This window comes from Hemiscyllium ocellatum, chromosome 32 (genome assembly GCF_020745735.1).
Source record: "Hemiscyllium ocellatum isolate sHemOce1 chromosome 32, sHemOce1.pat.X.cur, whole genome shotgun sequence".
In the NCBI taxonomy this organism is placed as follows: domain Eukaryota; kingdom Metazoa; phylum Chordata; class Chondrichthyes; order Orectolobiformes; family Hemiscylliidae; genus Hemiscyllium; species Hemiscyllium ocellatum.
The window spans coordinates 13277688-13293829 of NC_083432.1; positions in this window are offsets into that span (position 1 = coordinate 13277688).

Sequence of the window (16142 nt, forward strand, 5' to 3'; positions counted from 1 at the left end):
GTGTGCATGGAGCAGGGATGAGGGGATGGTAAGAATGTAGTGTGTGAATAGGGCAGAGATAGGGAGATGGTAAGGGTGGAGTGTGCACATAGTGCAGAGATAGGGAGATGGTAAGGGTGTAGTGTGTGCATGGGGCAGGGATGGGAGATGATAAGGGTGTCGTGTGTCCATGGGGCACTGATAGGGGATGATAAGGGTGCAGTGTGTGCATGAGGCAGGCTTGGGGAGATGGTACGGGTGTACTGTGATAATGGGACACTGATGGGGGATGGTAAGGATGTAGTGTGTGCATGGGGCACTGATGACGGCATGGTAAAGGTGTAGTGTGTGCATGGGGCAGGGATGGGTGGATGGTAAGAATGTAGTGTGTGCATGGGGCAGAGATAGGGAGATGGTAAGGGTGTAGTGCGTGAATGGGGCAGAGATGGGAAGATGGTAAGGGTGTGGTGTGTGCATGGGGCAGGGATGGGAGGATGGTAAAGGTGTAGTGTGTGCATGGGGCACTGATGGGGGGATGGTAAGAATGTAGTGTGTGCATGGGGCAGAGATAGGGAGATGGTAAGGGTGGAGTGTGAGCATGGGGAAGGGATGGGGAGATGGTAAGGGTGTGGTGTGTGCATAGGGCAAATTGTTGAGATGGTAAATGTGTAGTGTGTACATGGGGCAGGGATGGGGAGAAGGTAAGGGTGTGGTGTGTGCATGGGGCAGGGATGGGGAGAAGGTAAGGGTGTGGTGTTTGAATGGGGCAGGGATGGGAGGATGGTAAGGGTGTAGTGTGTGCATCGGACAGGGATGGGGAGATTGTAAAAAGGTAACTCACATCAGCCGACACTGTCTTGCCTTTTACTGAATGTGTTTTGTGGAGCATATTTTTGCTTATGGTAATTAGGTGATTAATTGGCAATGAGATGAATGAGTTACCGACAATGTGGAAATTGTTTGCAAGCTGAAACACTGAGAAACAGATCCTTTATTTTAATAATCTTGGATCTATCACCATAACAACTCAGCTGGATTACCTTTTAGACTAAACACAGATTAGGGACATCAGAGATGTTAGTCTGCGCACCTCGCTTTGAGAAGGATGTGAAGGCATTAGAGAGGGTACAGAAAAGATTCATGAAAATGACAACGTTCGGACAGTGTCTAGTTTGAAGAAATGAAGGCTGCCTGTTTGGAGAAGACGAGAAGGAGACTTAATTAAAAATTTTCAAAAACCACGAGGTGTGGACAGTTGGGGAAAATCTTTCCAATCTGAGAAACAGTGGGCAAAGATTGAAGGCTGTTGGTAAAAATAAAACAATGATGACATGAAGAGAAATTCTTTCACACAGCAAGTGGTTAGGATTTGGAAGGCACAGCCTGACAGTGGATCAGGAGTGGAGTCAGTGAAGATTTTCAAAAATGAATCAGCTAATTTTCTGAAAAGGAAACATTTTCAAAGCTTTGTGGAAAAGATTGGTAAATGGTGCTAAGTGAAAGGCCTCCTTCAGAGGGACATCATGAGCACGTCTGGTTGAATAGCCTCTTTCATTACTCCAATGTTCTGTGATTCCATCCCTCTCTTATCAAGTGGTTTTGATGCCATGCTATGGGTTCACAATAGACTGGAAAAAGTGATAACAATATCAAAACTGCCTTCAGGCTTTGACTTCAATTTTTTTACGAAACACAGCTACACATGGTAACCTTAGATATACCAGCTCTGATCTTACAGGGACATCAGGTAATGACTAATCTCATTTCTTTGTTTGATCATTTTCATGTGCCCTTATGAGTCTTCCAGAATGTTCTAATGCACCCATTGTACTATTTATGCTCAGTGATGTGCAACTCCCTAGCGTCATTGTATGGTTTACCTTTACACCCATCCCTTCCAGGTTTCTTCACCAATCATGAACACCGATTCACACCATGGGCATTCACAACTGAGTCACCTAGATTATTTCTTTTTATATTTTTCTAATTGTCCTTACTTTCTCCACAAGCCTTTGACTTAATTTGTCTATGTTGATCAGTATAATATGTCTGAAGACTCTTGAGGCAAAAGTGGAGATTTTACTTATTCTGTGTCTGATTCCATTAGATCAGAGATTCAATCGATCTGGCTGAGGAACTCATGGTAGTATAACTGCAGGAGGGGATGAGAATTATGTGGTGCTTACACATCCTGTCTTCCATTAGTTCCCTCAGGAAGGAGACACATTCATTCATCTTATTGTTCACAGGAAAGAAGCCAGATCCCTTGAAATATTGACCTATTCTTCAAAGTTCTGTGCCAAGCTATGAATGTACATGGTTGATTGGAAACAATTTGATATTTTCTTTGGTATAGCTAATTATGCTTTAAGTAGTCTATATAGCCTGGCATAAGGAGGCAATGGCCTACTGGTATTATCATTAGACAATTAATCCAGAGATCCAGATAATGTTCTGGAGACCTGGGTACTAATCCTGCAATGGCAGTTGGTGGAATTTGAATTCAATAAAAAAAATCTAGAATTAGGTGTGTGGGGGTAAACCCCGAAGAGTATGTGTGGATGGGGTAAAACTGGGAGAGTGTGGGGGTGGAAGTGGTGGTAAACCACAGAGAACGTGTGGGGTTAATCCTGAGAGAGTGTGGGAGTGTGAGTATAACCCCAGAGAGTGGGTGTGGGTAGGGTAAACCCTGGAGAATATGGAGATGGGGGGAGCCCCAGAGAGTGTATGTGCATGTGCGTGTGTGATGGGTGGGATGGAGGCTTAAATCTGGGAGAGTGTGGGGATGGGATGGGCTGAACCTCAAAGACTGTGAGGGTGGAGGGTTAACCTCAGAAGGTGTGGAGGGGGTTTAATCCCAGCAAGTGTGAGGGGGTAAACTGTGGGAGTGGAGGTTAAATCCTGGATAGTGTGGGGGTAAATCCTAGAGAGTGTGGGGGGAGGAGGATATATCCAAGGGAGATAAAAAGGAAAAAGAGAATTTTGGAAAAAATGGGGATATTAAAACAGGGTTTGTTCTCTTATTTATATTTTATTTCCAACGATAGTAAATTATAGGATTAGATAAAACTGGCAGTTTAACAGACAATCACCGACTATCCAGTTGGGAGTTGAGGTTCTGTTTGCTTTTTAATTGGTACGTTGTTTGTTCTTTATTTATTGGAGGGATGTGGGTGCCATGGGCTGGACCAGCATTGACTGGCCTTCCTTGAGAAGGTTGTGGTGAGCTGCCTCTTAAACCATGCAGTCCATGTTCTGAAGGGACATGCACAATGTTGCTAGGGAGGGAATTCCAGGATTTTGACCCAGGAACAATGAAGGAATAGCAATATATTTCCAAGTCAGGATGGTGAGTATCTTGGAGGGGAACTTGTAGGTGTTTCCACATAGCTGCTGCTCTTGTCCTTCTAAATGGAAGTGGTTGTATGTTTGGAAGATGCTGTCTGAGGATCCTTGGTGAATTTCTGAATAATTGCAAGAAGTTAAGCATGAGGACAGTCATTTCAGGCAGCCAATGGTGCCATAATGGAGTTGTGGCAGTTGAAGATCTCCAGGAATACATGTTACACGACTCAGCAACTCAGGATAAGGTTGGACAGGATAAGGTACAACAGCCTGATTTGTCTCTGACCTGTGACTCTCGAAGACTCTGGGCATAACTCTGGTAATGAGGTATGCCATTAACTGAGTGCGTCAAATATATATTTACTGCACAATATGTTACTAAAGAATCTGTGAAACTGTATCTATTAACAGGACTAATTGCTAGTCACAATACCTAACAATTCTTAGCAACGTACCAAGTTTAAATCAGTCAGATAAAAATCTATGAGATTTAAGGTATTTTGATATCTTGGAAAGAAATGTCACTTATTTTTAGATGACATATTGCAAACTGCATTCACTTCCATAGCTTTTAAAACCTACTGTTACCATGGTGATATATTTTCAGCAAAGAAGGCAAACAGACTGAGTAACAATTTCCATGGTCTTTATCCCCGTATCATTTTATTTTCTTTCTTTCTTTGGCTTTTTCCTAATCCTTACAGGACTGCCAAATGATTCTACATGAAGTTACTGTTCCATCCAATCTGGCTTCTTTCACATTTAGGAGCAAGCAATGAGTGTTGGCATGCTATCTCCTGTATGTCTATGCCAGCTCACTGCACTGTCTGAGCTACTGCTCACGATAGAAATTGCTGCCAACACCCTCTTTAAATGTAGGAAACTACAGTGCAGTGAAGGGAAAAATGATTTCCAGTCTGAACAGAACAGGTTCTTGCAATTACCAAGATATCGTTTATTGCATATTAACAATCAGTTACGGGTGAAATGATAAACGTCGGGCTGATTTCTCCCAGTCCCTGAAAGACATGGCAATGGTGAGTCAGTTGGGAAACTTCATAAGAATGAGATTCTTGATATCGAGGGGAAATAAAAATCAGGTTTTACACTATGATAATCCCAGTTTTAAAATGTCCTTAATTTCAGACTGTGAGCTTAAATACATAAGATATTGTTTTAAATCAAGGAGATTGCTTAACGGGGTGACAGCAGTTTTAAAAATCACATTTAATGGAGTTGTGCACAATATTCCCCTGAAAAACGAGGTTAAAAGTAGACAACTGAAAACTGATTGCTTTGAACTAAAGGAAAACAGTTTGGCACCAATGTTTTGATTGGCCTCTGGCCAGGTGACTATAGTTTGCAATTGTATTTACACATGTGAGTTTTTATTTTCAATGAGGTGTTGCCCATGGCACCTATGTGCTCTCAGGCACTACTCTTCCTTCTTTCCCTCAGAAGGATTAGTCACTGTTCGCACCGAGTGACACGTGCATAGTTGGGTCTCATATGTGGCAACATGAATCCTGGAAGCTCCTGGCGCTGGTGTGTTGTTTCACTGCTGACGAGTGTACATAGTGTGAGTGCCTTAGCATAGCTGCCCAGTGCATCCCATAATGAGGTGAACATTTGGGAGGTGGACTCTCAAATTGGATGAAATGGCTTGGAGAGGAACCTTCCATTAAACACTCTGAAATTGACACCTGTCCAGTTTCTGACAAAACTCAAACCATTGTTCCAGACTCTTTGAGGAGACCCAAACGTTGTCTCAATTTCTTTGAGATTCGAAGCTGTTCTGCCCATCGATCCATAGGCTATCATCATAGCAGGTAGTGCTTACTGTAGTCCTCAGATACAACACTATTCAGCTTTGCCAGCTTCCTTGATGTTATCTAAAGCTGCACAATTCCCACAAGTAGTGACTCATCAGTATCAGAGAACAGGAACAAAAACAGGAAAAACTCAGCAGGTCTGACAGCAAAGGTGGAGAGAAAGCAGAGTTAATGTTTCGAGTCTGGTGACTCTTCATCAGAATTGGTAGTAGCTAGGAAAACCATTTTATGTTGTAGACGGGGATGAAGGGAAGGGGAGAGGTGAGCAAACAGGTGGATACAGAGCTCAGAGGAGAGAGATATGAGAGTGGTAGGTCGCTCTTAGCTCTTATTATCACGTATTCAAATTTTCTTCTGAAATAAAAGCAGAAATTATTGGAAAGGCTCAGCAGGTCTAGCAGCATTTGTGGAGAGACATCAGAGTTAACGTTTTGGGTTCAGTGACTCTTCCTTAGAACTAATGGTAGCTAGGAAAATGTTGGTTTTATGCAGAAGATAGGGTGGCGGGAGGGGGTAAGGAGTAAGTGATAGGTGGCGGTAGAGTCCAAAGAGAGAGAGAGAACAATTGGACAGACAAAGGAGTGGATAACTGTCAGCCTTAGAGAATGAGTAGCTATTAATGGACAATGAGTGGCTAATGATGGGTTATGTGTAATAGCAGACCATGTGGTAACTAGGCCTGGAGTGTTGTTAGGGGTAAGGACATTGGAGAAGGTGCCTTAAGCCCTAAAATTGTTGAACTTGATATGGAGTCAGAAGGCTGTAGAGTTCCCAAGTGAAAAATGGGGTGCTTATCTTCCAGCTTGTACTGAGCTGCACTGGACAACTGCAGCAAGCCTGAGACAGAGATGTTGACCAGGGAACATGGTGGTGTGTTGAAATGTCCGGCAACTGGAAGCTCAGTCTTTTTTGCAAGCAGAACGTAGGTGTTGTGTGAAGCTGTCCAGGCCTGCTATCTATAATCTCCTTGTACCCTTTTCACCACTTTCTCTTTGGGCTCCATCTCTACCTATCCACTCACCACTCCCCTTCACTCATCCCCACTTTGCCTTCAGCATAAATATCATTTGTTTCTGGCTGCTATCAGCTCTGATGAAGAATCATAGATTTGAAACATTAACTCTGCTTTCTTCCCACTGATGCTGTCAGAACTGCTGAGTTTCTCCAGCAATTTCTGTTGCTGTTTCACATCCCCAACATCTGCAGGTCTTTATTTTATTATTAGAGAGATGATGTCTCCTTATAATACACTGTCAGAATGGCATGGAGAGAAACTAACTCAAATCTGTAGTCAGGACAGGCAGCATACTTTTCAACTGGGCTGTTGTAGACTGGAAAAATCCAAAAGAAACATGTATATTAATTAAAAATACAATCAGGGCAGGCAGGCGGGACAACTTAAAAGGTGTTTTTGCTTTAGTTATTCATGTTATTGCTGACTAGTTAAAAGTGAGGTCTGCAGATGCTGGAGATCAGAGCTGAAAATGTGTTGCTGGTTAAAGCGCAGCAGGTCAGGCAGCATCCAAGGAACAGGAAATTCGACGTTTCGGGCCAGAGCCCTTCATCAGGATGAAGGGCTCTGGCCCGAAACGTCGAATTTCCTGTTCCTTGGATGCTGCCTAACCTGCTGTGCTTTAACCAGCAACACATTTTCAGCACATTGCTGACTAGGCCAACATTTAATGTCCACTCCTAATTGCACTTGAGAAAGTGACAACGTAATAGACAGTATAGGGGGCTTTCAAGAAAATTGTATGATCTGGATTTTCACCATGGATAGAATCATAGAATCTCTGCAGTGTGGAAGCAGGCCATATGGCTGAACACTTCAACTCCCCCTCCCACTTCACCAAGGACATACAGGTCCTGGGCCTCCTCCACCAGCAAACCCAGCCCACCCGACACCTGAAGGAAGAATGCCTCATCTTCCACCTTGGGACCCTGCAACCACATGGGATCAATGTGGATTTCATCAGTTTCCTCATTTTTCCTAACCCCCACCCCCACCTTATCCCAGTCCCTAGCCTCCAACTCAGCACAGCCCTCCGTCCATCATCTTTCCGTTCCACCTTCTTCTCTGACCTATCACCTTCTCCCCCACCTTCACCTACCTATCGCATTCTCAGCTATCTTCCCACCAATCCCACACACCCCCTCCCATTTATCCCTCAGCCTCCCAGCCCACAAGCCTCATTCCTGATGAAGGGCTTTTGCCCGAAACATTGATTCTCCTGTTCCTCAGATACTGCCTGACCTGCTGTGCTTTTCCAGCACCACACCCTTGACTCTGATCTCCAGCATCTGCAGTCCTCACTTTCTCCATATGGCTCATTGAGTCCATATTCTCTCTCCAAAGATCATCCCACCCAGACCCATCCCCTACCCTGTCCTACCCTATCCGTGTAACCCTGCATTTCCTGTCAAGGCACAAAAGACATTCCTGATGAAGGGTTTATGCCTGAAACATCCACTCTCCTGCTCCTCGGATGCAGCCTGACCTGCTGTGCTTTTCCAGCACCACACTTTTTGACTCTGCATTTCCCATGGCTAATGCACCCTGACTTATACATGATTGGAGGCTCCTCACTCTCTCTGTTATGGCAACAATTGTTAATGAGCCTGATATCGCAAATATGTACCAGGTCAGGAATGGGATTTTTGTAGCCTTCAGTGTGATCACCCAGTCTACAGATTAGATTTGTTAAGAGCAGCTCTGAACTTTGTACACTCCTTTGGATGGCCAGGGTACTGCTTTGAAGAGGTAAAGTTCTGCTTTGAATCTAGTCTTTAGTCAATCAGGTGCCCCTTGAGGGTGATCAGGTCCCTTTGTAAATGTTAAATGTAGCTATAGATTGGCGCAAAATGCAATACCTATTGGTCATTCGAACTGCTAACAGATGTATCCAAATCAACAATCAAATCTGTCAGAGTACCTGCTAAAGGGATCTATCAAAGAGATCTGTCAAGGGTCTGGAAAGGGGCTGCTGAAAGTGTCACAGGGCCTTGTTAAATCATTGCCAAAGGTACATGTCAAGTTGTCAAGACATTAAAGGCATTCTATCCTTTAAATGTTTTAAAAAGAGTGTTAAAAGAAAAGATGCATGGAATTTCACTCTGTCTGCTGACATAAGCCTTAAACCAGAAGTTGAGGCTTGGTGGGATAATAGGCCAGGAGCAGGCAGGTGGGATTAGTTTAATTTGGGATTATGTTCCGCATGGACTGGTTAGTCCGAAGAGTCTGTTTCAATGCTGCATGACTCAGGTTGTCTTTTGATCTGTTTGTTTTTCAGGAATGAAGGAGCTAAGCAGTACAAGTTAAAGTGAACAGATGAAGTTTCAACTATCGTGAGGCTTGTTTCTGGGCCTAAATCTGCAATGTCCTGAAACACACTTTTCATTTAAGAGCAAAAATGAAGCCAAGTTAATGTTTTAAGTGGAGATACTTCTACTTGACTTATTGGGCCTAATAGATTTCTCCTGCTATGAATAATACTCAAATTCAAACTTTTAATGTGATGAAGAAGTAAAAGCTTGTTCCCCTCTCCTATCTACATCACTGATTCTGGCTTGTCAATTTGCTAAACACCCCCATAATAACCTATTCTCTGTGTCAAAATATCATATTGTTCAGAGAATGTAGGCCATATTATGAGGTTACTTATTTTCCACTGGTGTATTTATTTGTATCTTCCAACATTGTTTTCAGATAAAACACAGGTATTCATAACCAGAGAGAAAACTTGTCCCATTGAAGCGCCATAGGTGTAAAATTAGGACGTTATCACGTAGCAAGGGAATTTATCAGTCAATCACCTGCGAGTACACAGATAATACAGGATCACAGCATAGGTCTGTTGAACTAGGCTGAGTACATTTCATGTTTGAGACTGGCTCAATTAACACGCTGTGAAGAGAGACACACACCAATAGAATTGTCACCTCTTAACTACCTGAACTTATCACAGTCTCCTACATCAGGCAAATGGCTCTCACCATTTAGTATTAGCATAGCTGAAATTACAAGGATACAATTTATCATAAGCATGTAAACATTCTGTGCAGTTTGGTGACATATTGATTTACTTGCTCCATTGATTTCAGATAAAGTTAGATGCTCTCACAGTTTCATATGCATTAATAAGCACGGGAGTTATTCACCGCGCAAACTATTTATCAATATTCACACATCAAACCAACTCATATTAGCACAAACACTCTGGCTATGTAGTGTGGGGTCTGTATGACAAACAGCCTTTCACATAACCAACAATTACAATGTCTGATACAGTGACAGTGAATTTCCTGAGGAGTCTCCAGTTTTCCTTCTGAAATTTAATAAATTTTGTAGTCACACAGGAAGACCCCAGGATTTTTACTTGTCATAATTTGATAGCACTATTGCTTATTTAGTGTTATCACCTTGAGGGCGGGTCCTATTCATAACTTCAAACGTGGACTTGGTTAATATAGAAGCTTCCTTTTAGATTTGAAAATAGATGACAACAAGACTGTGAAGATGGATGCCAAGGATGGACATTCAGTACAGACCACCTCAACATACTGGAAAGCCTGGGTTCAACTCCCCATCTCCCTCTTGAAATGAATATATTCAGGTGGAACCTCTATTTGGAATTCACACAGCCACACTGTGGTTTAATTCAAACTCAAAATCGATGGACTTCTCTACTTTGTGTATCCAATTTACCGAAAGAGTTCTCTTGGGACTGTGCTTCCATTCTCTAGATTCACCAGCCAGGAGAAACTATTTCTTTTTGCCTCCCCTGTCAAGCTCCTTCAGAATCTTCTATGTTTTAATGGGATCACCTCTGGGGCATGTGGGCCTTCCAACTCAGGTGTAGGGATACTATGACCGCACCACAAAAGCCTTCTGTTACAAATATTTTCTTGCTTGAACATGTAGAACAAAAGTGCACACAGTCTTCCAAGTGTGATCAGAGTATATAAGTTCAAATGATCCCATGTTATGCTTCATTGGACAATTTATTGCATGCTGTAGTCCCTTATACCCTTTAACATTGATTCACCAGTCAATCTTTTGAAGATTCCAGTGATGTGTGTATGTTTCCAGAGATCTCTTTCTACCGACTTTTGCTCACTGAACATACCCATTACAACCTGCATTCATGTCACATGACATGATATCCTGATTGAAAATACATACAGATAATGGCCATATCTTCTTAGTCTAACATCCTTCTTTACTCTTCCCCTGCTAACTGACATATGAGGCATACAAAGTACATCTAATTCCATGGCTTGATCTGTCTGGAACACGTCATCACACTGTCACCAGAGGTTTTAGCTTAAGGGGCACTGAGCATGCCTGACCAGGTAACTGAACCTCTCTTACCATTCCCATTACATGTTGGAAAATTTATTATGTGGTCAAGTGATCATGAGTCTGTATGGTCACATCAAAACCCTGTGCAGTTGTAGCAAAATTTCTTCATTCCTGTACTTTGACTCTTTGCAGTAAAGGCCAACATATCATTTGCCTTTCTGTGTTTTTTATATGAGGACACCCAAGTGCTTCTGAACATGCTTCATGCACCTTTTGAAAATATCCTATGTTTCTATTCTTATTATTCACCAAGAGAAAGTGAGGAAAGTGAGGTGGATATTTCAATGGTGTGAATGCCACACTATTAACATCCTTGGGGTTACCATTGATCAGAAACACAATTAGACTCACTACAGTGGCTAAAAGAACCGGTTAAAGGCAGTGTGAACCTGTTTATCTCAGTTGCTCAACCTAATAATATAACATCTTTAGATTAGATTTAAATTACTTACAGTGTGGAAACAGGCCCTTCGGCCCAACAAGCCCACACCGACCCTCTAGGAGAAAGTGAGGACTGCAGATGCTGGAGATCAGAGCTGAAAATGTATTGCTGGAAAAATGCAGCAGGTTAGGCAGCATCCAAGGAACAGGAGAGTTGACGTTTCGGGCATGAGCCCTTCTTCAGGAATTCCTCTGAAGAGCAACCCACCCAGACCCATTCCCCTAACACTACGGGCAATTTAGCATGGCCAATTCACCTAACCTGCACATTTTTGAACTGTGGGAGGAAACCGGAGCACCCGGAGGAAACCCACGCAGACACGGGGAGAATGTGCAAACTCCACACAGACAGTTGCCTGAGGCGGGAATTGAACCCGAGTTTCTGGTGCTTTGAGGCAGCAGTGCTAACCACTGTGCCATCATTTTATATATGTATATAAGTAGCATAAGCTAACAATTATTAATCCATATATATATTAAGTATTTTAACCCTTAAGTATCACAGTAGCAGCAATCACAGTCCAGAAGTGGCACCACAGACAGTAGCTCCTTAAGACTGGAATCCTCATTCATGATTCTGAGCAGGGATATGATCTGAATGCAAACTGAATGGCAACCATGAAAGTTGAAGTTGATAGATGCTTGAAAATGCAAATGCTTTGTGGAGAGATCTTGGAGAGTTGGTCGAGTTGAAAAAACCCATTCAAAAAATCAGAATAAGGATGATAGGCTGAATAGCCTTCTTTTTGCATCAACAACACCCAGTGTTTTGTATTTCTATCAGTACTGGCTTAATAATAACTAGGCAGCAACATACAGCAATCCAAGGCAATCGATGGAAGGCATATAAATCCATGGAAGTGGGTTTGTATTTTCTCAGCTGAATTTTACAGCACATACTAATTTAACAATCGTGCTGTTTCACATCATCCTGCATTCAGTTTTTGACATACCGACAGTGGAACGTAGTTCCCTAAGCGTAACTATTCTGTTCAATTGAACAGCTGTGTTCCTGCAGATTGCACACTGTACAATGATACAGAATGTTCACCAATTCTTTGCTAGTGGAACCTTTTGACTTAACTTCCACTCACCCTCAAGGCCTGTTTGACCCCTGGTCTTTGGCAAAAGATGTCCTGAAATTGTTAACGCTAGCCTGTGAAGGGAATAAAAAAAACAGAACCAGCATCAACTCAAACACAACTCACATTACATTAGAAAAACAAAATTTTGTGGAAAGTGGGAATCAGAAATAATTAAAAAAAGAAAATGCTGCAATCATTCAACAAATCAGATAGCAGCCGTGGAGAAACATTTCAAGTCAGAGATTCATAGAGATGTACAGCAAGGAAACAGACCCTTTGGTCCAACTCATCCATGCTGACCAGATAAACTAATCTAGTCTCATCTGCCAGGACCCAGCCCATATCTCTCCAAACCCTATTCATATCCAGATGCCTTTTAAATGTTGTAATTATACCAGCTTCCACCACTTCCTCTGGCAGCTCATACAATACACGCACCACCCTCTGCATGGGAAAGTTGCCTCTTGGGTCCCTTTTAAATCTTTCCCGTCTCATCTTGGGAATATGGGATGGTGTTTTTACAGGGGGCAGGGTGGGAGGAAGTGTAGTCTAGGTAGCTGTGGGAGTCATTCAGTTTATAGTAAATGTCCGTGTTGATTCGGTCGCCCGAGATAGAAATGGAAAGGTCTAGGAAGGGGAGGACGGAGTCTGAAATGGTCCAGGTAAATTTGAGGTCGGGGTGGAAAGTGTTGGTAAAGTGGATGAACTGTTCAACCTCCTCGTGGGAGCACGAGGCAGTGCCGATACAGTCATCGATGTAGCGGAGGAAAAGGTGGGGGGTGGTTCTAGTGTAGCTGCGGAAGATGGACTGTTCCACATATCCTTTCCGCCATCCCATATTCCCAATTCCTTCTTCTCCACTGCATCTGCTCCCAGGAGGACCAGTTCCAATACCGAACAACCCAGATGGCCTCCTTCTTCAAAGACCGCAATTTCCCCCCAGACGTGATCAACGATGCTCTCCACCGCATCTCCTCCACTTCCCGCTCCTCCGCCCTTGAGCCCCTCCCCTCCAATCGCCATCAGGACAGAACGCCACTGCTCCTCACCTACCACCCCACCAACCTCCATATACATCGTATCATCCGTCGTCATTTCCACCACCTCCAAACGGAATCCACCACCAGGGATATATTTCCCTCCCCTCCCCTATCAGTGTTCTGAAAAGACCACTCCCTCCGTGACTCCCTCGTCAGATCCACACCCCCCCACCAACCCAACCTCTGCTCCTGGCACTTTCCCCTGCAACCGCAAGAAATGCAAAAGTTGCACCCACACCTCCCCCCCTTACTTCCCTCCAAGGCTCCAAGGGATCCTTCCATATTCGCCACAAATTCACCTGCACCTCCACACACATCATTTACTGCATCCGCTGCACCCGATGTGGCCTCCTCTATAATGGGGACACAGGCCGCCAACTTGCGGAATGTTTCAGAGAACACCTCTGGGACACCGGGACCAACCAATCCAACAACCCCGTGGCTCAACACTTCAACTCCCTCTCCCATTCCACCAAGGACATGCAGGTCCTTGGACTCCTCCATCGCCAGACCATAGCAACACGATGGCTGGAGGAAGAGCACCTCATCTTTCGCCTATGAACCCTCCAACCACAAGGGATGAACTCAAATTGCTCCAGTTTCCTCATTTCCCCTCCCCCCACCTTGTCTCAGTCCCAACCCTCGAACTCAGCACCACCTTCCTAACCTGCAATCTTCTTCCTGACCTCTCCGCCCCCATCCACACTCCGGCCTATCACCCTCACCTTAACTTCCTTCCATCTATCGCACTTCCAACGCCCCCCTCCCTAGTCCCTCCTTCCTACCTTTTATCTTAGCCTGCTTGGCACACTTTCCTCATTCCTGAAGAAGGGCTCATGCCCGAAACGTCGATTCTCCTGCTCCTTGGATGCTGCCTGACCTGCTGCGCTTTTCCAGCAACACATTTTCAGCTCTGATCTCCAGCATCTGCAGTCCTCACTTTCTCCCAAACTAGAATTGATCACAATATTCCAACAGTGGCCTAACCAATGTCAATGACCTTTTAGCATGACAACTCTAACAAAAAGTTTTTGAAGTTTAGCAAAACTTGAATTCTGTTTCTCTCAGCCATCGTTGTTAAATATTCCCAGCATTGTCTGTTTTTACTTCACATTTAAGAAAATGACCATCAAGAAGAGTTGTTTTGCATTTGCTTTGGATGTTCAAAATTCTGAAGATTGATCAAAATTGGGTAAATGGTAGTAAACTCATCAAGACTGGTCCTAGACTTAAAAGGGTTTCAGGTTTCAGCTATCCTGCAACATCTCTGGCAGATGGAATATAAAAACCCTTTCATCAGAGCCATAGTGTAACTCCCAGGTGAATCATTACCTTCTGCTAATCGGCTTCAGGAGAGGTTAAGCTTGCAGAAATGTTACTGCCTTCTAATTAATGGGCAGCTCGTCCTGTCAGAAATAACACAAATAACATGCACAGAAAGGACTATTTTTAGAATCCAGTTCTGCATATAGTAAACCCAGAGATGACACGGTGCTGAAGGAGATTCTCACACCGCAATGGAAAAGGTGATGTTAATTTAGAAACATAACATGCATAGTAACAATTTCTGGGGAGCATGGCAAGGCTAGCATCTGTCATTTGTGATTGGTTTCAGCTATAATTACTGATTCATTATGTTCAATCCCTCTGTCTCTGCAAAGCATGTCACAGTATTTCTCTCCAGACAACTGACAAAAGTCTGTAGTCCCTCAAAAATGCCTTCAGTCACATCCCATATTAAAGGCACTATATAAAGGCACAAGCTGGCCTTGTTGTTCTTTCTCTGGTCTCCAAAAAACACAGAATTTTTAGGAATGAAATAAGTATGAGAGGAATAGTGACCTCATCCAAGGAAACACTACATCAGGTCCATTTCTAGTGCCTGCAGTGGTAGTGAACAGCTAGATATCACCCAAGTCAGCCATGCACTTCCCACTCCTCTTCAGCTCAAACTCCATTGTCTCAGAAGCAAAAGGGGTTAGTTGTCAGTATTTTGTTTAATTCTCTGTGGGTCTGCTGGGGTGTCTTGTGTATGGCTGACAGACAATCGATTCACACAGCATGGAATCAGATCCTTCAGTCCAACTCATCCATATTGAAATGGTTTCCTGGACTAAACTAGTCCCACTTGCCTGCCCTTAGTCATATCCCTTGAGACATCTCCTATTCATGTACCTATTCAAATGTCTTTTAATATTGTAACTGTACCTGCATCTACCACTTCTTCTCGCAGTTCATGCCACATATGAATCACTCTCTGTGTGAAAAAGTTGCCCCTAAGATCGCTTTTAGATCTTTCTCCCCTCATTTTAAAATTATGCTCTCTAGTTTTGAACTCCCTTACTCCAGGGCAAAGACAATGCTATTCATAGCTTCATATCATAGAATCCCCACAGTGTGGATGCAGGCCATTCAGTCCACTGAGTGTCAGACCCCAACCCAGCCCCTCTTACCCAATCCCTGTAACTCCACATTAAGCACAGCTGGCGCACCTAACCTATACATCCCTGGACACTATGGGAATTTTAACATGTCCAATCAACCTAACTTTTACATCTTTGGACTGAGAGGAAACCGGAGCACATCCACAAAAACTAAGGGAGAGCATGCAAACTCCACACAGGCAGTCAACCAGGGGTGGCATCAATCTCAGGTCTCTGGTGCTTTGAGAAGCAGTGCTAACCACTGAGCCACCATGCTACCTTCTCCAGACACCTCATGATTTTATAAACCTCTATAACGTCACCACTCAACTTTCTATGCTCCAAGGAAAAAAGTTCCAGCCTATCAGCCTCTCCTTATAACTCAAATCCTCCAATCCCAGTAAAATCTTTGTAATTCTTTTCTGCATCCTCTTTAATTTAATAATATCCTTCTTATAGCAGAACAATCAGAACTGTCCTCCAAAGGTGGGCCTCACCAATGTCCTGTACAACCTTAACATGATGTCCCAACTCCTATATTTAATGTAGGAGCAAAGTAAACTGCACGTGCTGGAATCTGAACTGATAACAAAAACTGCTGGAGATCACAGTGGGTCAGGCATATCCATGGAGAG